We start from the raw sequence: 23,834 nt of genomic DNA on the forward strand, positions 1-23,834 counted from the left end.
GATCCACGACCCTAAAACCAAACACCCTAAACCAAAAAAAGCATGTAATCCCACCCCTACCACCTACAGCTAAGTGAACTAAAGTCGACACTAGAAACTAACCCCACTTTTCCCTCCTATGATCTCGACGCCATTCTAACTCTAACAACCTAGGTCGTGGCACCCAACCACAATCCAAATTAGTAGAGTGGTGGTCTAGTGGGTTATTTTGCGCGCAAGAGGAGGGTTGGGGGCTCGCACGTGGCTAGCTAGGGAAGGGTGAGATTCTATTTGAGCGATGGTGGTAGTTGGGTCGTGTTAATTTTGGAGCTAGCTACTATGTATTAAGAAATAATATCTTTTATTATTCTCTAAGATCATTTTTGATCACTACTGTAATTAGAGAATCATTGCAAATATTCTAATGTTTATCTTACTTATTTAGTTGGCCCTAGTTAGGCATGATTCAAGCATTATGTATATTCTATAGAATAATAAGTTATCACATTTGTACTCATTATATAAGCTTCCAAAAGGGATTAAATAACATAAAAAAAATTTACTCTCTTTTATATGATATCAGGAAATTGATCCTCACAACCTACAACTCCTCATTCAACCCACGGAAATAAATGTTGTAAACCCACTCCAACGATCAACGCAAGATGATTATTGGATATCCACGTACAAACTGTACTACGTTGAGACATGTTGAGACCGCACTACTCCAAAAAAGGAAAACGGAACATACATAAAGAGAACTCCTAAATAGAAAAGAGATCTTTTAGACCAAAGAAAACAATGTTTTAACATAGCAGTTCTCTTTGTTAATCTCTGTGACCCACAACTTGAACAAAGAGAACTCCTTAATTTCCTAGTAGTTCTCTTAATTTTTCTTAAAAATTTCACTCCAAAAAACCACCAAATTGAAAATAATATGAAAATTTATTTTTTTCGTTGAATTTCTGGATTGTTGTTGCGACTATATTTTTTTCGTTGCGAAAAATAAAAGTTGCGAAATTTGTTGTTATTGCTAAATAATCGTTGCCATAAGAAAAAGATTAACTTCCCCACCACTTAAAATAATTTTTCGATATAACTTTATTTATTGCAACGAAAAATTTAATTGTTAAAATTAAATAAATAATTCGTAACTATATATATCATTGCAAAAAATAATTAATATACAGATATAACAAAGTCGTTGCAAATCTCTTACTTATAATTTTTGGCAACGAGATCCGATCCCTTTGTCTCAAAATTACGCCCATTTTTCTTTTCATTTCCCTCTCAAATCAGCCCAAAATCCCATTCCCTCTCAAACAAAGTGAAAATCTATTTCCCTCACAAACCCACGCACGGTTGGTAAAATCGCATTCCTTCTGCACACCGGATCTTCTGCCGCCTTCTGCACACCGGAACTCTTGCCACCACGCAGTAGCGATCAAACCCACGGCTGGTAAGTTTTTTTTTTTTGCTTTTTTTTTTTCTTTGAATTTCTGCGTTCACGATTGTAGAGCAATAGTTTTTTAATTCCTAATTTATTTTTGTTTATCGATTTTTATTTATTCATTGATTGATTTTTATTTATAGGTTTTGGTTAGTTTAATTTTCATATTTGAAAATTGGCATTGGAGAAATTTGTGTTACATTATGTTAGGTTTTGGTGGGAGTAGAAGCAATTGATGTAGAAATTAGGAATTGGTTGGAAAATGGAGTCTTTCGGATTCAAGATGCTGAAAATCAAGGATCAAATGCATATGAAATCTAAAAATAATAAATCTATTCATAATAATAAAAGACTCTTGTTCATTATGTGTCTACATCATTAATTAGTATTTGTTAAGATATAGAATGAGTCAATTTTGTGGTTCATTATTGTTTGATTAAAGCTTGTTTCTCCTACAAAAGTCATCCGTTCTACCAACTGAGCTAAGGTCGGATCATGTGACTATGAAAGGAATCAAACAACAAGAATCAATGTTTACAGCACAAACTTACTTTTAAAAAGAAATGAAATACAGTATGTTGATTAAATGTTCATAAATCAATAAGGAGGTACGACAAGATCCAAGTACCAAATTTAAGTTTTCAGATTCTAATCATTCCAGTAGTATACTGATCCAAGCCAACAACAAAATTCAACTTTTGAAGTCTTTTTATTTCTATAAATTTTTTATAATTTTTAATTATCTATAATTAGTTATATTAGTGCATTAGATAAAGTATAGAAACAAAATCGGACAATTAATGTAATCAGAGTGAGTAAAAGTCTACTATGCACCTAAGACTTGTGTAGCATAATAAGTAAAAGTAGTTCGTGAAAAGATGCATTCCGGTCTCCAGAATATGTTGATTTTTTCATTTCTTATTGCTTACGATTATGGCTTAAATAGGGATTTTGGGCTAAATTTTTTGTGTTTCCGTTGAATGTAGTAGTAATATATTTGTAAGTTTGGTTTCTATTTGGCATCTTTTCGATGTGGTTTGATTTGTACTTGTTGCATTATGAATGGAGAGCTTGTTTGAATATATTTCATAAGTTTATATGATTTGAAAATTATTTTAATAATAATGGATCAAAAACAATAAAGTGCAGCAACAATGAAACAAAAAAAATCCCTTGGGTTGCTCACGACCTTAGTTTTTGAAAATGTTGTGATTCAATGGAAGTAGATTAAATATTGAAATCTTTTCCCTTCAATGACGTTTTGATGCATATATTGTGTTCTTCATGTTTAAATTAGCTTGAGTAGTCTCAAGGGAATTCTGTGATATTTAACGGTATTTTCTCTTTTTTGCTTCACATTCTATTTTGTTTTGATGTGCCATTATGTTTTGTCTTGTTTTGTGGTACGTATTTGCTTCTGGGTCAAACAGAGAGAAAGACAAATAACTTATTCATGTTCTTCATGTACAGGGCTATTTTGACAGCAATATATGCTCTTGTAACCAGTTTTGGATTTGATTCTTGATGGTTTGTTAACCATCTTATGTTTATTTCTTTGCTTGATTGATCTTAGGTTTTTCTCCTTCGTATAACATGCCATAACTTAGCAGCTAGTATTGCCTAGCTAATGACCGACATGATAACATAGTAGTCCTATGCCTTTTCTTTGTTAATTAATTCTTCTTGTAGTTTATATGAATGCATGAGATAGTCATGGAATATTTTTCTTTTCCTTTACATTGTGTTCAATCTTTTGGTGCATAGAAATGGATCGTAGTTGGATATCAACAACAAAGCCGGGAGACCCTAAATATCTACTGGGTGTTAGAAAATTTGTAAACTTTGCTGTTAAGAATAGTCAATTGGGTTTTAAATTACCTTGTCCGTGTTACATGTGTCATAACTTACTGACTTGGATATACAGTAAGGTAATTGATCTTACTGACTTGGATATTTGGGAGAAGGAGATAGTCATTATTCTTTGCTAATTACAAATGTACTTTCCTCCATCTTTCTTTGATGTTATGGTTCATCTAACTGTTCACTTAGTTATGGAGATAAAACTTTGTGGTCCAGTGTATTTAAGAAATCAGTGGGCTTTTGAAAGACAAATGAAAACATACAAGGGATATGTAAAGAATGCTTATCGACCTGAAGCCTACATTGCCGAGCGACATCTTTATGATGATGCGATGGCATATTGCAACAAGTATTTGAAGAATCTCAAGATGGTCGGGATTCCTGAGTCTCGACATAGTGGACGACTTGATGGGAAAGGGACTATAGGTGAGACACAACTCGATATGTCTCCTGATAAACTGCATATGACACATACATATATTCTCTATAATGAAGATGAAGTGGTACCATATATTGGAAAGCACATGGCTCACTTGAGGAAGAATCGATATAAGGTAGCTGAAAAGGCTTTAACCATTGAGCATAATAAAACATATTCTAAATGGTTTAAAGATCAAGTGATGAATGAACTCAAGGATTCCTCAAACTCTATTTCCAATCGACTCAAGAGTTTAGCATATGGACCACATTTCAATTCCTCCTTTTATGCAACATATGTTATTAATGGTTGCACATTCTACACCAGATCCCAAGATGAAATCAGTACTATGCAAACTAGTGGGGTGATTGTTGAAGCTGAAGCTATGCATTTTTCTAGTGCTAAAGACAAACGCCCAATCTACAGCAAGATGCAATATTATGTAGTAATTGAAGAGATATGTGAGCTGCATTACTTTGATTTTTCAGTTCCTCTTTTTGGGTGCAATTGGGTTGACAGCAAGAGCGTTGTAACAAATGATGTAGGTTGTACATTGGTTAATTTAAGCAAAATTGGTCATAAGGAAGATCCGTTCGTACTAGCAAGTCAAGTAAAATAAGTGTTTTATATGACGGACCCAAGTGACAAGAGGATGTCTGTGGTTATAACACCAAGGTCTCGTATTGCCATATATGACGTTGATGAAGATGTTACATTTGAGGAGAAAACTTTGACAAAATTTGAGGATGATATAGATGACACTCCATCAATGTATGTACGGGAAGACCATGACGAAGAGATTTGGGTTGAAGAAAAAAGCATTGAGGGAAAATCCCAAAAGCGTCGTCGTACATCAAAAACTTAAGAAGATTGAGGTTTTTTTTATTAGTTAGAATTTTATTGGATACATATACACTCAATGATATACCTATTTTTATTTTTAAGTCCTTAATGTTTTTTTCCCGAATTCTATCTAATCGTTTTACTATGTGTAGGCTAATGGCAAATAAGAAGAAATCTATACCTGCTAAACGAGTACGTGGTGATGCAACCACTGATGAGAGTGATAGTGATGATGGTGATCACAGGGGTCGTACTGTACTTGCAAAGGTTTGGAAGGCTATTATTGCTCGTGAAAATCCAGTTGGAATGGACTAAGAAACCTGAAATTCCATGTGGTGAACACAAAACTACCTTTTGCTCATACATAGGTATTATTGCTCGTGAAAGAGTCAATATTAATTACAAGGACTGGTCTGATCTTCCGGAACAACTCCTTGACGAAGAGTATGAATTTATAGCTGTAAGTATAATTATATTCATAATGTTATTTGAAATATTTTATTAATGTTAGAATCTTCAATTTTCATGTTATAATTGTTTCTTTAAATTTTAATATTACAGAAGGGGTTTGTGGTACTCGAACATCGTAAAAATTGGATTTTGTCACGAGCTGGAACTCGTTGGAGAGCTTGGAAAGCTAGATTAAGGAAGAACTGGTTGTATAGATCTACAGACATCATAAGAGAAAAGCCACCAAAGGATTATCCGTGGATACTTCAAACAGATTGGGACAAATTCATCAAGTATTGTACATCCAAGGAGTTCAAGGTTAGTGCTTTTTGTAGTGAATATATGACAGTAATTTTAGGATAAATTGCATTTGACAATAATATGCATGATGATTAGTGTTTTTTGTACAATCAACTCGATCCACTTTAGTGTTATTTCTACAGTTTACTCAATCCATTTGATAACGAAGTTTATAGTCATATGTATTACGTGATTTATACTTTTGGCGAAGGAATTGAGCGAAACTAATAGAAAAAAGGCAAATTTGAAGACATCTGGCTATCGAGGAGGGCGACTTGGGTATCAACAATTTGAGAAAGAGCTGGTAAGTCTCACTTTTATCCACAAAAAAACAAGCTGATTTAACTTCTTGAAATCAAACAACTATTTAATACTATTTTCTCCAAATGTAAGAAAAAGAGCTAGATGAACAAGGGGTTCATCTTGATCAAGTTCCTAGGCATTGGACTTGGATAAGAGCTCATTCTCATGTGAAAGACGGAGTTATTACCTTTAAGAATCCATCCGATTTAGCAATAGCTAAGGAAATTGTAAGAGCTAAGCCCATTGCGAATTTGCTAAATGTTATGTCAACACCAATTTTTCACAATGCATTTTATTTTTGTTTGTTGATGTTAGCAAGCATTGGAAGCTCAACAAAATAACGGAGAGATAGTTGCTGAAGGAAGATATGACATTTTAGCAAAAGTTATTACGAAAAAAGAGCATGGTAGTTGTGTAAGAGCCGTTGGATCAGGCATAACAAATAAGGAGTACTTTGGCTTCAACAAACCAGCACCACCTAAAGAATTACACTCTGTAATCAATCGCATGCACACAAAAATGATGGGCATGGAGAAAAAGCAGAATTATATGATGTCTTTTATAATGACGTGCTGTCAATTGAATCAGGAGCAATTGTGTGACTTCATGACAAAATTTGGTGATTGTGTTGGCCAGGGAATGGGTGGTGGTAAGGATTTTGGGTTTGATTCCCATCTTAGTGATTCTACTGGACAAAAAGAAAAAAGTGGTAATGGTGGAAAAGGATCAAGTTTTATGCCATTTGTAAGTTTAGGAGTTCAAGATGTGCAATTTGAACTTGTAACTAGTAGTGGTGGTGACATTGTTGACAATGAAGCAAGGAAAGAATTTATTACAAATGAAGAGCATGATAATAGTGAGGAGCATGGATTTGAAAAGGAACAGGTTCATGAACCAGGTATAAAAGATCGTCATACTAACATTGATGATTGTGAACCATATGTTGTTCAATTGCCTGATTCTGAAGCGCAACCCACACCTTACAATTTTCAAACTTCTCCTTTTGTTGAGGTATATCCTTATTCATGAGAGTTTTACTTAGATTAAATAAATATGTTACTTTGTATTATAATGATAGATTAAATTTATAATAATTTTAAACTACTAAATTTATATGATTATAAATGTTTCATGATGAATAGGGATGTAATGATTGTTACTTGGGGCTAGAGGGAGATGAAGGGATATATATTGTTGCCATGGCACAGGTTTATATACCGAAAGCAACAGAAATTGTGAAGAATCATGGGGCCCCGATGCCAAATGGTCATTATCGAGTCAATATTCAGACGGATATCAAGCCTAGTGCACTTTTGCCATATCCTAATGAGGAAATGACACTAGTTTGTCAAGCTAAGAAATCTTTTATTCCTTGGCCGTGTCACTTCATTTTCCCATTTCCTAGTGTAAGTACTCCTTAGTAGCATGGTATAAGTTTGTAGACATAATTCATATTATGTTTTGCAAACTAATTGTTAGTATCTCCAGAATGTATGGTTTTTGTGATGCTAATATGCTTTCTCCATTATCACCAATAGAGAAAGAAGAGGATCGATCTAACTACTTGGCTAGCAATTTCGCATGTAATAATGCTAAGAACAAAAACCAATTATTCATGGCACCTTATTACGAAAAGTAAGTGACAAAATTTTTTTTGTGGTTGTCTTATATTATTATAATAATGTTTTTTTTTTCATCAAAAGAATCCCCTTTAGTGATATTGATTTGCAAGTATGAATGCTATCTTTGTGTAGTCGGCATTGGATGTTAGCAATTATTAGTCCATGGAAGGGATTCGTTTATTGGTTAGATCCTGATGGTGTGGAAAATAAAGTGCGTGAAAATGCTCGTAAAATTATTTATGAGTAAGTACTATACTATTGCATCGTAAATGGTTTTACTTTGATATGTTATTTAGGTTCTATCTATTTAATCATTTTATATGTAAATGACTAGGGGGCTTGTGATGTTTAGCATGGTCCATCGAAAGGATCTCAAAAAAATTAAAAAGAATCCTAAAGTTGGTTGGAACAAACTAAAAGTAAGATTCTTTTATAGTAACTTTTTTTTTATTGTTTAGACATGTTCTATACTTATGACAAATTCTATGTTCTAATTATTTTTTCATCGTTTGTTTGTTTTGATTTCTTGTAATAGTGTCCTCGTCAACCTCAAGACGCCAAATATTGTGGATATTATGTATGCTGTTATATGCTTGAGGCTATTGAAAGTAGGCAACAATTGATTTTGGAGGAGGTAAGTATTCGTCAAAAATTTATATCAAACATTATGATATTGGTATTGAAACACAATGACATTTTGATATAATATTGAAGGATTGGATTTTCGGCATCAATGTTCACCTTCTCATTCTTGGCTGCAATTTATAGGTCTTATGATTACATGTTGTTGTGATGTTTCTAGCAGCAAGATGGTTAGCAAAAGTAGAGTTAGTTGACTGCATACAAGGCTCTAAATCACCCCTGATAGAAGTATTATAGATTGAGAGAGTGTGATTCAAAGTTGACATTTGTTTATTTTATTTATGGGCAATTGAGTTTTTTGGGAATATATTATTTGATTAGTTATTGAGACAAGTTATGATGTATTTCATTGTTTCCCAATTTGGGGGTTGTCCTATATACAAAGGAGACTTTGCCGAAATTTTCGCTCAAATTTTTGTTATTTGACACATATTGTTGCAATAAGTTGGGTTAGTAAAATTTTAATGAATTATTAATGTCTTGCAGTTTTCCCCCGGGGCTCCTTCAACTTATTCTCAGGAGAGCATTAATCAAGTTCGAGATTTATGGATTTCTTACTTTGTCAAACATAGGCAACAAAAATTGGAGAAGGAAGCAGAAGATTTGCATGATGTGTTATAAGATCATATTGATGGAAATTATTAAAGATTAGAATTCATGAAGAATTTTGATGACATTTCACTTTTGGAATAAGATAATTGTATAGTTGAATTCTAGTCTAATTATATGATGAAATGGTTTATAATTTTTGCTGTTGGTATAGCATGTATGAACGCGTATATTTAATGGTATATATGGATTAGTACAAATTATATCGTATTGGTATTTTTATATATTAATATAGGTCTTTTGTCATATAAATGGTGGTTTAAAAATAAAAGGAAATTGCAATTGTACGGCTTTTTATTAGTAGTTATTGGCAGGGGCAAAGAGAACACCTCCAGTAATTGCTAGTTTTCTTTGGTAAGGGAAAAGAGAATACCTCCCTAGACAGATGTTCTCTTTGGTGGGGTTGTAGATTTTTTTACAAGTAGCAACGAGAACACCTTCATAAGGTGCAAGTTTTGTTTAATGTGAAGAAAAGAGAATGCCTATTTGTTCCACATGTTCTCTTTTATTTTACTTAAGAAAATACTAAGAAAGGGGCGTTCTCTTAGGCTAAGAGAACTGTGACATGGAGAACGCTCCTGAGGAGTTTTCTTAGGCATATTTGAGGCGTTCTCTTTTCCCTTTTTTGAAGTAGTGCCGACTCTTCTTGGCTTCTTGATAATGGTGTATCCCACCTTGTCACAAACGATCTCAATAACCTTTCTCTCCATGCTCCATATGATGGAACATAAATGCTCCTCATCGGTGATGTACTTGTTGTTGCTTCTATAACCAAAAATATAAATTATGTTTCTAAACTTTGTAAAAATAATCCCGTCTTTACAAATTTTTTATCTACTTTATTTTCTATCACGGACCACCAACAAAAGAGTACTCTCTTCCAAGGTTCAGTTAATCAAGGTGTATATGAAGTGCAATTAAATCTCCCAAAAGCCTTTACCAACACTACGACCAATTTAATTCATTGGTAACATCGACTTGGCCATCCTTCTAAAAATATGTTTCGTCAAATTATTTCTGGGAATAATTTACTTGTTCCTAGTATTTCAACTCTTGAGTGTCCCTCTTGTTGTTCAAATAAAAGTCATAAATTATCTTTTTCTGCATCTTCCATTGTGTCTACTGCTCCTTTATATATGGATAACCCTGTGTATGGTTTTAAATATTATCTCATTTTTGTCGATCATTGTTGGCTCTTAAGGTTTTGATGATGACTTCACTTTTAAAGTAAACAAACATGTTTTAGAGATTGTTTTGTAGGTATATATCTGATTTTGTTGAAATTGTTGATGAAGCCTATGACTTGGTACGTGGAAGTTGTACGTGTCTTAAAATATTCAAGAAGTTAGATAAGTGCTTAGGAAGTTAAAGGTTGACAGACGGTCTACTGTTCCTAAAATGAACAATCTAACAGAAGTTGAAGCTGGAGACAGTACGCTGTTCCTACGTAGCAGGTCTAGAGAAAAACATCGACTGGAATATTGCAGTTATTTTATTATTCTGGTTTTAGTTGATATAAACGGTTAAATCTTAAATTAGTTGCTTAAATTTAGAGCTGTTCATGGGCGGGCTTGGGCGGGTAGCGGACCGGGTATTTGCTATAAAATCTATCCGCGGGCACAAATATACAAAACCGCGCCCGCATTTGAGGGTATAATTTTTCGTCGCTACCCACCCATTTTTAAAGCGGGCGGGACCCGCGGGTAGGCGGGTATTTATTACATAAATATCAAAAATATAATACACAATATATAAAGTTGGAGAATTACGGAAATATTACCTGAGACAGCCGCAGTTCTGGAGAACTACCGCAGCAGGCGCGAATCGCCGGGAAGCTTTAATGGAGATCTGAGAATGGAACTGTGAAGCCGTGAGGGAGGAATGAAGAACTGTGAAGCCATGTGCCCGTGAGGGAGATATGAAGAAGGCAAGAACTGAAAAGCAGGTTTTGAAATTTTAGGGTAACTGAAAACATTAAAAGAGGCGGTTCCTTACTTCCTTTTTTTTTTCTTTTTTTTATATCTTTTGTGTAACTTAATATAATTGATTATTAAAAATTTAATATATATAAAACTAAGCGGGCGGGCGGGTATACCCGCGGGTATTTTTTTAGTGTCGCTACCCGCCCATTTATCTTGGCGGGCGGGTACTACCCGTCCAAACTTAAATTTTTTTTAAAAAAAGCTGTCCATGCCCGCCCGTTTTTCGAGTCGGACGGACCGGGCCTGGCGGGTAGCCCGCCCATGAACAGCTCTACTTAAATTAATTAGTAAGTTAATTGGCTAAACTATTTTTAGGTTATCTAAAAATAGTCTAAGACTTTTTCTTCTTAAGATTAAGATCTCCTATTTTTTAGGATCTTGTGCTTTTAATTTCTATGCTATTTTTAGCTTGAGGAAACCGCTTTTCTCTTTGAGCAAATTACAACCGGACATTTATTTATTGACAATTCCACTACCTTTTGTTTTGAGAACGTGGATGATAGTGGGAGGTGTGTCTAAGATAACTGCTGGCTGTTCCCACTATAAATAGGAGAAACTTTGCTCAAACCGAAGATCCATCCAAGAGTATCCATTAAAGGGAGATCATTTAAGAAAAATATTTTCTGTTTTTAAATGCCAATTAATTTATTATATTTTTCTTAAGTAATTATTTTAATTTTTATCCTCTTGAGAATTGGCCTTGTAAGGGTATTTGTGTGTTTTGTTGTAATTAGACTCATGAGAAGTCTAAGGGAATAGAGAAGAGAAGCGTAAGAAGAGAAAGAGAAGGAGAAAGTAGAGAAAGAGAATTAGGCTTAGAGTAGAGAAGCTTCAAGTGAAGCAAACTGTTTTATGTAATTGTATTTGATTGCCTAAAACATAGTGAGAATTTTTAAATCCCGGGGGGTCGTGGTTTTCCTTCTTATTAGGCCAAGAAGGTTTCCACGTAAAATCTTTGTCTCCTTTTTATCTTTTGCTTTTTACGTTTAAGCTTTATTTTGTTTGTTAAAATTCCGCAAATTAGAAGAAAAACGAAGTAAAGCTTGATACACAACAATTCACCCCCCTCTTGTTGCATTCGACCATCTTCGTGTATTTCAACAGTTGGTATCAGAGCCCTGTTCCTCATTTGATCAGGAAACCCTGAGAGCAGTATCCTGTTCCCTGGCAAGATGTTGAAGATGAACAAACGCATGGAAAAAGGGTACTCTACGCAAAGGCCACCCATGTTCGATGGGAAATTTTATACCTACTGAAAAAAAAGGATGAAAATTTTTATAAAGGCCGAAAATTACCAAGTATGGAGAGTAATTGAAATAGGAGATTTCGAAGTGACGACCATCAACTCCAACAATGAATCAATTCCAAAACCAATCACTGATTATGAAAAGGAAGACTTTCAAAAGATGGAGATGAACGCTCTTGCTATCAAGCTACTTCACTGTGGTCTCCGCCAAATGAACATAATCGTATCATAGGTTGTAAAATGGCAAAGCAGATTTGGGACCTGCTGGAAGTTACCCATGAAGGTACCAGTGAAGTGAAGTGAAGCGATCCAAGATTGACCTCCTAATGTCCAAATATGAAAGGTTTGTTATGAAACCTAAGGAAAACATCCAAGAGATGTTTACCAAAATCACCAACATTACAAACGAACTTGTCTCTCTTGGCAAGATTATTCCAGTTGATGAACAAGTCAGGAAAATACTGTGCAGTCTTCCACAAGATGAGCGCTGGAGAGCTAAGGTCACAGCCATCCAGGAGTCCAAAGATTTCACCAAGTTCAATTTGGAAGAGCTGGCTGGTTCACTTATGACACATGAACTACATTTGGGAACAACTGACAGTTCCCGAAATAAAGGACTGGCTCTGGCAGCGGATGATAGTGAAGAATCAGAAGCTGGTGAAGAGAAAGCTGCTATGTTGGCACGTAAATTCAAAAAATTCTTCAGGAACAGCAGATATAGAAACCAAAGAAATAATAAGGAAAGAGGAACTGTTAACCTGAAGACGAATTTTGAATGCCACAAATGTGGAAGTACTGATTACTTCATCAAGGATTGCCCTCTATGGAAGAATGAAAAGGCCAAAGGGAAGACAAGGGAAGCTGGAAGAATGCCAAAGAAGGGAAACTTCAGAACAAATTTTCGTAAAGCAATGATCGCAGCTTGGGGTGACACTGAAAGCGAAGCTGAAACTGAAGTTCTAGTAGAGGAAGAAACTGCAAATCTGTGTCTCATGGCAACTCATGAAGAGACTAAGGAAAGAGAGGTAATGTCTTCTAGTTCTTCTCCTAAACATCTATTCAGTTTAAGTAAGGATAAATTAATTAAGTTATTTTTGGAAACACAAGAGAAGTTGAAAGAAAAAACAGATAAGTGTCTCCAAATTGAGAAAGACCTTAAGTTAAGTAAAGATCACATCTCATACTTAAATACTTTTAGGATCGATGTGCAAAGTAGATTTTTTAATTTGTTAGATAAGAATATCATTTTAAAAGAGCAATTGGAGAAAATAAAGCAGGAATTCATCATTCTTAACATTGAAGAGAATCAAAACAAATTGCTAGAATTAAAACGGGATGAAAATGATAAATCCACTCATGTGTTTAGCACGGAATTTCAAGAAATGAAATTAAAATTAGAATCATGTGAAGAGAAAATAAGTATCTAAAAGATCAACTTAATTTAAAAGGAAAAGGGAAAATCAATGAAGTTCCCAAATGGATTCTAAATGCTAAACCAAAAAGTAAAGAAGGTCTAGGTTATGTTAAAAATGATAAAAAGAAAAAATTCTATGTTGATCTCCCTAGTAGTAAAATCTGTTCCTTTTGTGGTAAAATGGACACCTAAAATATCATTGTATAAAAAGGGAACAGCACCACATAGCAAATAAAATTCATGTCGAACAGTTATGGATCAAGAAATATGATTCATGTATAATCGACAAGGAACCCAAGGATAACTGGGTTCCTAAACCTAACTCTATATTTGCTGTGCAGGTTCAAGTGAGGGGGAACAACTCATGGTATCTCGACAGTGGGTGTTCCAAGCACATGACGGGTGATAAATCTAAATTTCTCTCACTTGAAGCATATGATGAGGGAACTGTAACCTTCGGTGATAATATGAAGGGTGAGATAATCGCCAAAGGAAAGGTTGGAAGGTCAAGTTCCCATGCCATTGACAATGTATTTTTAGTCGAGAATTTAAAACACAATCTTTTAAGTATTTCTCAATTTTGTGACAAAGGTAACTCTGTTAAGTTTACTTCTGAACGATGCATAATTTCTAGGAACAACACAGGAAACCCTGTGCTTGAGGGAATCAGAAAAGGGAACACTTATGTTGTGGACCTGAACACTGTTCCCAAAACCAGTCTAACGTGTTTAAGCGTTATAGAAAAAAGCCACTGCTTTGGCACAAGCGTCTAGGTCATGCTAGCCATTCATTGATTAATACTTTAAGATCAAAAGACCTAATCAGAGGGTTACTTGCAATAAAATTCCTCAAAAATGAAATTTGCGATCCTTGTGCTAAAGGAAAACAAGTGAGGTCATCTTTTAAATCAAAGTATCTGGTGACTAACTCTAGACCATTAGAATTAATTCATATGGATCTATGTGGACCTATGAGAACACAAAGCCGTAGTGGCAAAAGATATGTGTTTGTCATAGTCGATGACTATAGTAGATTTACTTGGACCCTTTTTTTAGTAAGCAAAGATGAAGCTTTTGAAGAGTTTGTTTCCTTTGCTAACAAAATACAAAAATCTACCAATAATCTAATTGTTCACATAAGATCAGATCATGGCAAAGAATTTGAGAATTCAAACTTTGTGAATTATTGTAATGAACATGGTATAAATCACAATTTTTCCACTCCTAGAACACCACAACAAAATGGAGTGGTAAAAAGAAAAAATAGAACCTTAGAAGAAATGGCTAGGACTATGTTGATTGCTAGTGGTGTACTTAAAAATTTTTAGGCCGAGGCCGTCAATACTGCATGCTATACTTTGAATCGTGTATTAATAAGACCAATCACTTCTAAAACACCCTATGAATTGCTCAAAGGTGTTAAACCAAATATTTCCTATTTTCGTGTGTTTGGATGCAAATGTTTTGTTCACGTAAATGGAAAACGAAATATAGGTAAATTTGATGAAAGAAGTGATGAAGCAGTATTTCTCGGTTATTCATCACATAGCAAAGCTTACAGAGTTTATAATAAGAGAACAATGTGCGTGGAGGAATCCGTTCACATAATCTTTGATGAAACTAACTTTTCAACAAGTGAACAGGAAATAAACAATGTCAAAATAGGTCTTGCAAATTTAGAAAATGATGAAGAAATAAAGGTGCAAGATCAAGGAATAGCAGGTGAATAGCCAATACAAGAAGACGAAGAAGAAAATGACCAAGTCCAGGAACTGCCAGCACAACTGGACCAGCAAATTGTTCCCAATTCAGCTGTTCCCGCAGATGAGTAAAATGATCCAGTAGCTGAACAAAATGCCAATCAAGCTGTTGAGCCAGAACATGCTACTGTTCCCTCAAGAGAATTTGTGCCCAAACCTTGGAAATATCAAAGTTATCATCCTCTTGATCTGATTATAAGTGATATGAATAAGGGAACACAAACCAGATCCCAAATGAGAAACTTTTGTGCACATTTTGCGTTCCTATCATCACTTGAACCCAAAAATCACGAAGAAGCGCTAAAGGATTCCGAATGGATAGTAGCCATGCACGATGAATTAAATGAATTTGAAAGAAATAATGTATGGCACCTGGAACCCAAACCAAAACACAAGAAGGTAATTGGTTTGAAATGGGTATTTCGGAATAAGCTAGATGAGCATGGAATAATTGTAAGAAACAAAGCAAGACTCGTGGTCAAAGGGTACAATCAACAAAAAGGTATTGATTACACTGAGACATTTGCTCCGGTAGCAAGGTTAGAGGCTATTAGAATTTTAATTTCTTTTGCTGCATTTATGAACTTTAAGTTATATCAAATGGATGTGAAATGTGCTTTCTTAAATGGTTTTGTTGATGAAGAAGTTTTTGTTGAACAACCCCCAGGTTTTGAGAATACCTCCTGTCCTGATCATTTCTACAAGCTTGACAAAGCTTTATATGGCTTGAAGCAAGCTCCTAGGCAATGGTATAAAAGACTATCAAAGTTTTTGATTCAAAATAACTTTGTAAGAGGAAAAATTAATAAAACCTTATTCTTTAAGAATAAAGGTTATGATATTTTAGTTGTTCAAATTTATGTTGATGATATTATTTTAGGTGCGACCAATGATTTGTTATGTAAAGAATTTGCCAACCTTATGGGCACAGAATTTGAAATGAGCATGATGGGAGAATTAAATTTCTTCCTTGGTATGCAAATTAAACAAACTGAAAATGGTATTTTTATTCATCAACAAAAATATATAAAAGAACTTCTTAAGAAGTATGGGCTAAACAACGCTAAAACCAACCATACACCCATGGCTACAAATGTTAGATTAGATAAAGACCTAAAAGGAACTAACGTAGATCAAACAATGTATCGAGGCATGATAGGTTCCCTATTATATCTAACTGCAACTAGACCCGATATTTCATTTAGTGTTGGTTTATGTGCTAGATTTCAGTCCAACCCCAAAGAATCACATCTCACTGCAGTAAAACGGATTTTGAGATATTTGAAGGGAACAGACGACTTGTCCCTATTTTATCCTAAAAGTGATGTTTATGATTTAAAAGGCTTTAGTGATGCAGATTATGCAGGTGATCTAGTTAATAGAAAAAGCACGTCAGGTATGGTACAATTTCTTGGTTCATGTTTAGTTTCATGGAGTTCCAAGAAACAAAACACGGTTGCATTATCCACAGCCGAAGCTGAATACGTAGCAGCAGCAGCCTACTGTTCCCAAATGCTTTGGATATAACAGCAACTAAGAGATTTTGGTATTAAAATTGAATGCATTCCTATTTATTATGATAATACCAGTGCCATATATATATATCTAAAGATCCAGTGCATCACTCACGAGCTAAACACATACATATTAGACATCACTTTCTTAAGGATAATGTAGAAAACAAAAATATTATATTAAAGCATGTTAATACAAATGAACAAGTTGCAGATATTCTGACCAAACCACTTCCAAGGGAACAATATGAAAAGATGAGATTGGAACTTGGTATGATCAAGCTCCACTAAAGTTGGTTGCATGAAATTCCTAATGAAGCATCATGAGAATGAAAAAGGTCAGAAATCAACCTCAATATCTTGATTGAGAATCAATTATTGAATGGATCAGGTAAACACTTAATAAAGTTTGTACTATGAATGTCTTCTCGTTTGTATGTTGTTAAGTTGATCAGACCAAAGCAGTATGTTCGTTATTCTCTTCATATAATATTTTATAATATCATAATCCATTCTTTTTATAATTTAATATTTCATAATTTTGTTCTTCATTTTTATATATAGTCAACATAAATCAATAAAAAATATGGGAAACGGTTTTTTCATATAATCCTTCCAAATCACAAGTAATGATGAAGGCATTGATGAGATGGGACTTAAGGTAACCGTCATTTCAAAAAATTTAAAAGCTGTCACCATACATCATCACACGAACCGTTCTCCTTCTTTTCTCTCAACCTTTTCAAAAATTCAAAATGAAAACCCCAAGATCTTCAAAATCAGGCAAGAAAACCCCTAAATCCCGTACACGTACCCAGCCACAACCTCTAAAAGTGGTTCATCCTCCACCATTACTGGATGCTGCACCACCCACAACCACAGAAACCACAAAAGAATCACCCAAACATACTACTGAACCTACCAGTACCAAACGCAAGATTTCAAGTGGTTCATCCTCCAAAGTAGTCAAACGTTCGAAGCATAGTGACCCTAATAGTGCTGAAGAAATCTCAAAAGAAATGTCTGTTGGTTTCGGACTCGACAAATACTGGTATGACTCTACCCATTTTCCTCAACTGCATGACATTTTGCAACACCAAGAATGAGAAGTTTTGATGTCAAATTTTAGTTGCAATTCCATTTTTCCAAATCTTGTACGAGAATTTATTTCAAATTTCTCAAATGATTGTGGGATGTGTTCTAGTACCGTCAAGAACATCAAAATAGAATTTAATAATGCATTGCTGGGGGAATGGTTTAATGTTCCTAATGTTGGGTTTGATACTTACTATGTTGGTTCAAAAATAGTATTTTCTGGGATAAATGAAAAAATGGTTTTAAAATTTTTAGGGATTGAGCAAAGAAAAGGGAAAATAAGCCATAACATTTTGAATCCTCTGCATAAATTACTGTACAATATTGCACGAAGATTTATTTTGCCAAGAAACTCTAAAAGGAGTGAAGTAAGTTTACGTGATGCTACATTGATTTACTGAATGGCTAATCACATAAAGATAAATTTTCCATCTTTAATGATATCTCATTTGTCTGATTGTATTGAGAAGAAAAATTTTGTTGGTTATGGAGGATTGCTGACCTAGATTTTCAAAAAATTTGATGTGCCTTTGGAAGGGTTGGAGTTCCCAATGGGACCCAACATGAAGATAGGTGTAAAGTGTTTACAAAATTTGCACTTAAAATTAACTGATGAAGGGATGTTAATACATTATTTAGAGGAGGAAGTTGAAGTTGGTACTGAAGAAGAAGGGATTGAAAAAGAAGAAGAAAAATTGAGGAAGGAAGAACAGGAAGAAAAAGAGGAAAAAGAGCAAGGACCTGTTCCCACTGATAATATTGAAAAAGAAGAAAAAGGGGAACAGGATGGAGAAGCTAGTAAGGGGGAAGCAGAACAGGAAGGAGTAGATGCTTATCATAATCTCTGTAATGATTCAAGTGATGAAGAGACTGTGATAGCATTGAGGAGAAAGGCTAAATCTGTTTAGAGGAAGAGTAGGAGGTTAGCCTCGAAACGTAAGGCTACATTGGTTGATGATACCACATTTGAGACCATGCCTGAGTCTACATCCAATAAACCTCCCTCTCCTAAGCCAACCACATCATCACCACATTACACTCCATCACCACCACATCACAATCCATCACCACCTCAATCACCTATTCACTTTACATCATCACCATCTCAGTCTTCACCAGGTAATGGTTGTGCTAACCCTAATTCTGTTCCTGTAGCTTTTTCAAACCTCATTCTCTCCAAGCTCCTTGACCTACAGTCTCAATTCACTGCTTTTCAAGACAAAGTTCGAGTCTCACTTGCTTCAATTGTTGATCAGCTTAAACAGATGGAGAGCAGTCTTGGTGCCAAGCTGGACACAGTGGAAGTACAGACTGAGTTCATCGATGAAGAAGAGACTGCTCCCTGATTTCTCTTCCCATGATTTTAATGATTTGTTCGCTGTAACATTAATCAAACAATTTCACTTTTCTTTGTACCATCTGGGGTACAAGTTTGTATTGGAACAACTGCTACATTTCTTTCTTTTGTTTTTATTTCTGGTCTGTGATGACTAACATTATGCAGATTTGAATGCTTTTTATGGTGCTTACTTTTATTATTGTTTCTTGCTTTCATCACTGACAAATCTATATGGTTTGTGCTGAGGTTTGATAACCCCAATTTCTTTTTTATTGATGACAAAAGGGGGAAGATTATGCACAAACTTAAGGAGCGCTGTGAATACACAGTACATATCTTGATTGATTTATATTGTTTTTTTTATGGAAGTTAATGTGTTGTGTGTGCTGTGTTTATGTTAGCTTAAAATCTGATCATCTGTGTTGATATTAAGTTCTTATGAATATTTTGATTAATTGTTTTGATTAATTGTTTTAAAGTTGTTTCTTTGGTTGTTTCTTTGTTTCTTTTGAAAATACTTAATAATTTATGTTTTAGTCAATTTTTGTTTTAGTTTAATTATTTTTCAAATTTTTAAACATATTTGTTATTATGTTTTTATAGAGTAAGTTGGTTTATGTATGCTTGGTAAATTATATTGTAACGAGTTGATTTGCTAAGTTATTTAGAGTTGCTTTAATCTCTAGTATGCTCTAAGAAATTTGTTTTACTCTAGTATACTTAAGTTTGTTTATAAAGTTTGTCATCATCAAAAAGGGGGAATTTGTTGGCTCTTAAGGTTTTGATGATGAATTCACTTTTAAAGTAAACAAACATGTTTTAGAGATTGTTTTGTAGGTATATATCCGATTTTGTTGAAATCGTTGATGAAGCCTATGACTTGGTACGTGGAAGTTGTACGTGTCTTAAAATATTCAAGAAGTTAGATAAGTGCTTAGGAAGTTAAAGGTTGACAGACGGTCTACTGTTCCTAAAATGAACAATCTAACAGAAGTTGAAGTTGGAGAGAGTACGCTGTTCCTACGTAGTAGGTCTGGAGAAAAACATCGACTGGAAAATTGCAGTTATTTTATTATTCTGGTTTTAGTTGATGTAAACGGTTAAATCTTAAATTAGTTGCTTAACTTAATTAGTAAGTTAATTGGCTAAACTATTTTTAGGTTATCTAAAAATAGCCTAAGACTTTTTCTTCTTAAGATTAAGATCTCCTATTTTTTAGGATCTTGTGCTTTTAATTCCTATGCTATTTTTAGCTTGAGGAAACCGCTTTTCTCTTTGAGCAAATTACAGCCGGACATTTATTTATTGACAAATCCACTACCTTTTGTTTTGAGAACGTGGATGATAGTGGGAGGTGTGTCTAAGGTAACTGCTGGCTGTTCCCATTATAAATAAGAGGAACTTTGCTCAAACCGAAGATCCATCCAAGAGTGTCTATTAAAGGGAGATCATTTAAGAAAAATATTTTCTGTTTTTAAATGCCAATTAATTTATTATATTTTTCTTAAGTAATTATTTTAATTTTTATCCTCTTGAGAATTGGCCTTGTAAGGGTATTTGTGTGTTTTGTTGTAATTAGACACATGAGAAGTCTAAGGGAATAGAGAAGAGAAGCGTAAGAAGAGAAAGAGAAGGAGAAAGTAGAGAAAGAGAATTAGGCTTAGAGTAGAGAAGCTTCAAGTGAAGCAAACTGTTTTATGTAATTGTATTTGATTGCCTAAAACATAGTGAGAATTTTTAAATCCCGGGGGGTCGTGGTTTTCCTTCTTATTAGGCCAAGAAGGTTTCCACGTAAAATCTTTGTCTCCTTTTTATCTTTTGCTTTTTAAGTTTAATCTTTATTTTGTTTGTTAACATTCCGCAAATTAGAAGAAAAACGAAGTAAAGCTTGATACACAACAATTCACCCCCCTCTTGTTGCATTCGACCATCTTCATGTATTTCAACAAATCATTTTACAAAATACATAGGTTATGCCCTCTAAAACAAGTCAACTACCTTGGGCCAAACACTCATTTAATTTTTTAGTGATCTCATAAGCTCCAACAGAAAGACAAAAGTTTACTAAATCACGATCTCAATTCTCATGATTTTCTGTCGTTGGTAAAAGATTCCCATGATAATTGGTTTATCATGGGTAAGTTATGCGGGATAAGCTATGCCAAACAATTACCGAAAAATTGAATAATTGGTTTATTTAAAACTCTGAAACTAGTACTATTGGTGAATAAACTAACATACCTTGCCATTATCGCCAGCTCTTTCCAAGAACCCATCGGGTAAGCTATGCGGAATAAGCTTAGATTCTTTCAGAGGTGGCTTCATTACCCACAAGAACGAAACCGCGGCCGCCTCGATCCCGGCTGCTATTTCATCAATCTGTTTCTGCTTCAAGAACACTACTGTCCCAAATGAAATGTACACCACTGACCGATCGGGCTTGCCGTCAAGCCACTTCAAGCACTCTTGATCAGGCCTCAACGGGTCAACCCGAATAATAGCTCCACCCGGTATAGACTTCTTGAATAGTGGCCCAACGGGCTTGATTGGAAGAGGTGCTAACAGGTCAACGGTATAGTCAATCGTAGCCTTTTCCAGCTCATAAAAGGTATCCATAAGCACACAAAAAGATTTAGATAAGTTATTATACTGTGCCAAAATAGCCCTTCTAAGGAAGGGAAACGGCGTCGTTGGGTGGAGAAAGGTCGGAATTTCATCCCATCTAAGAAAGGGTAAACTCGGTATTTTGACGTCTATGTTGAGGGCATTTTTGGTAGGGAAATGAACTAAGTTATGGTGGAAACAATAGTAAGCAAGAAAACAAGCACAATTCTGGGGCCATAACATAGCACTACATAATCCCAACTCTTCAGCAACATCAGTAACCCAAGGAATAAAAGGGTTATTGATTAGGCAAGAAACGGGTCGATCCTCTTTGGCTAGCGCAGTTATCCTATCAGATACCTAACGGCGACCAACAAGTTGAAGCTGAGGAAGGTATTGATCCAAATCAGACTTCCTTGGGTCACCATCAGGCCATTCATCATCAAAGAACTCAAATCGGATAAACCCATCACCAACAGGTACGGGTTGATCCGAGACAGCATCATTTGAGTTCCTGATACCTTGACCGAAATTTTCACTGGTGGTGAAAGTGACCAAAAAACCTTTGGAGGCAATACTTTTGCCTAGCCTAAGAAGTGGATTTATGTGGCCTTGGCTTGGAAAAGAGACCATAAGAATATGTACAAGCTGTTGGGGGTCGTCTTTTTCATTCGTTTCTGTTTCGGCCAACATAGTAGTGAATGAGAATCAAGAAGAAAAAAGGTATTTTGCTGATGAGTGTCCAGTAGTGTGCATATGCTATATATACCAAAGCAAGTGGAAATCAACTATTGCATATAATAGTGTATGGAGTAGTTGAAGTGTTCCCTGGATTTTAATTTACTTGGGACCTATCTATAATGATGGGATGAGAGATAGAAGTAGTTTTGACGGTGTCAAATTCGTGTGCAAGACTTATGACAGTCCCCTTTCTTTATCCTTTTTTTGCCTTATGCAGTTATGATTTTGCATTGTTGTTACTATTAGATCCATAACTAACAATAAGCTTCAAGTACAAAAATATCAGTGCGCCATGATAACAGGAAACCATCTACCTAAAACCAAAATATAATCCGACACCGATGGTTATCGTTACTAGTCGGTTTTCCCGTAGGTTTAAATCAACATTATCGAATACCTCCACTAGTATGCGACACTTGGAAATTAACATACAAGTCCCAGAGAAGGCAAAGATCAAAAGAAAGAAAGAAAGAACAAAATTCTCAAAGAAACATTGAGAGACATGTGTGTATTATGGAGAACTAAATTAAGCCTTTATTTAAAAGAATGAAAACCACTAGCAAATTATAACAAACAACATAAAAATGACAATTAGTCTATCACCGTTTATTGGGTACAATTATTTCACGTTCTAGGTTAACCGTGTTAAAGGTTGTTATAAAAATAATAAAAATTAAAGTAACTATTACATTAACCTTAACTCGGTGTTAGAATTAAGTTCATCTCAGCTTTTTTCCCCAAGTTTGATCTAACCCGACACATCGAGTGGACAACAATAGTAGAGCACACGGTAATTGGGTACCTTTCGGACGCAACATTGAAGTTAGTTTTTCGATTCGTACAACAAAAACTACTGAATCTGACATGTTTTGTGGCTGTACATTTTTAACAATTAATTGATTAATTGACTTATGTTATTAAGATGTTATGTGTCTAAATGAAAGCTAAATGGTTGAGTGTGAACTCACTTGGATGTGGTTTTAAATACACTATAATGCGTGTTTTTCTTTGGGGTGTTGTTTGTTGTTAGGAACTTTATTCGTGACGGGTCATTAAGGTGTCTTCTTGATTTAGAAAACTTCTTCATAGTTTGATAGCCAAAATTGTTTATTCTAAAGGAACTTCTTGAGTTAGTCTCTGATTCTCATTTAATTTTAATGTAGAAAATTGCTGCTGAAAATTTGTTGATTATGCTTGTTTAATCATTTCTACTTTGAGGTTCTATTGTTCAAGCTTTTGTAATTTGGCCCTTCCATATGCAAATTTTAACTAAGTGTTTATTCTGATCATGTTTTAAATCATGTTTACCTAGTAATATGATTTAGGAAAATATGGTTTTGAATTTCATTAAGGGGGAGATTGAAGATTCAACTCCTTTAAGTGATGATATTTTAAACACATATTACATTAAACAAATAAAATAACTAATTATATTTAGTTGTTTAAATAGGTCAAAAATCATATTAGATATAAAGTGGTTAATTGATAAATAATTTAAGTCCAAAATATGTTAAAATAAGTTGACTTAAGTTAAATGTTTTTATAAGATAAGATTAAATAAAACTTATGTTTTAAGAAGTAATTACACGTTTTTGTCATATAATTACACGGCTTATAGCTTTATAATTTGAATGAGTAATTTACTTGGTAAACAAGTTTATACT

The 23,834-nt window shown here is 34.5% G+C and overlaps 1 pseudogene; it reads right to left on the bottom strand.

Annotated features, from left to right (window-relative positions):
• The window catches only part of LOC130806662 (gallate 1-beta-glucosyltransferase 84A23-like), a 24,707-nt pseudogene extending 2,264 nt beyond the window's left edge, over nucleotides 1-22,443 (bottom strand).
• Between the last annotated feature and the right edge of the window lie 1,391 nt (nucleotides 22,444-23,834).

This window comes from Amaranthus tricolor, chromosome 2 (genome assembly GCF_026212465.1).
Source record: "Amaranthus tricolor cultivar Red isolate AtriRed21 chromosome 2, ASM2621246v1, whole genome shotgun sequence".
In the NCBI taxonomy this organism is placed as follows: Eukaryota; Viridiplantae; Streptophyta; class Magnoliopsida; order Caryophyllales; family Amaranthaceae; genus Amaranthus; species Amaranthus tricolor.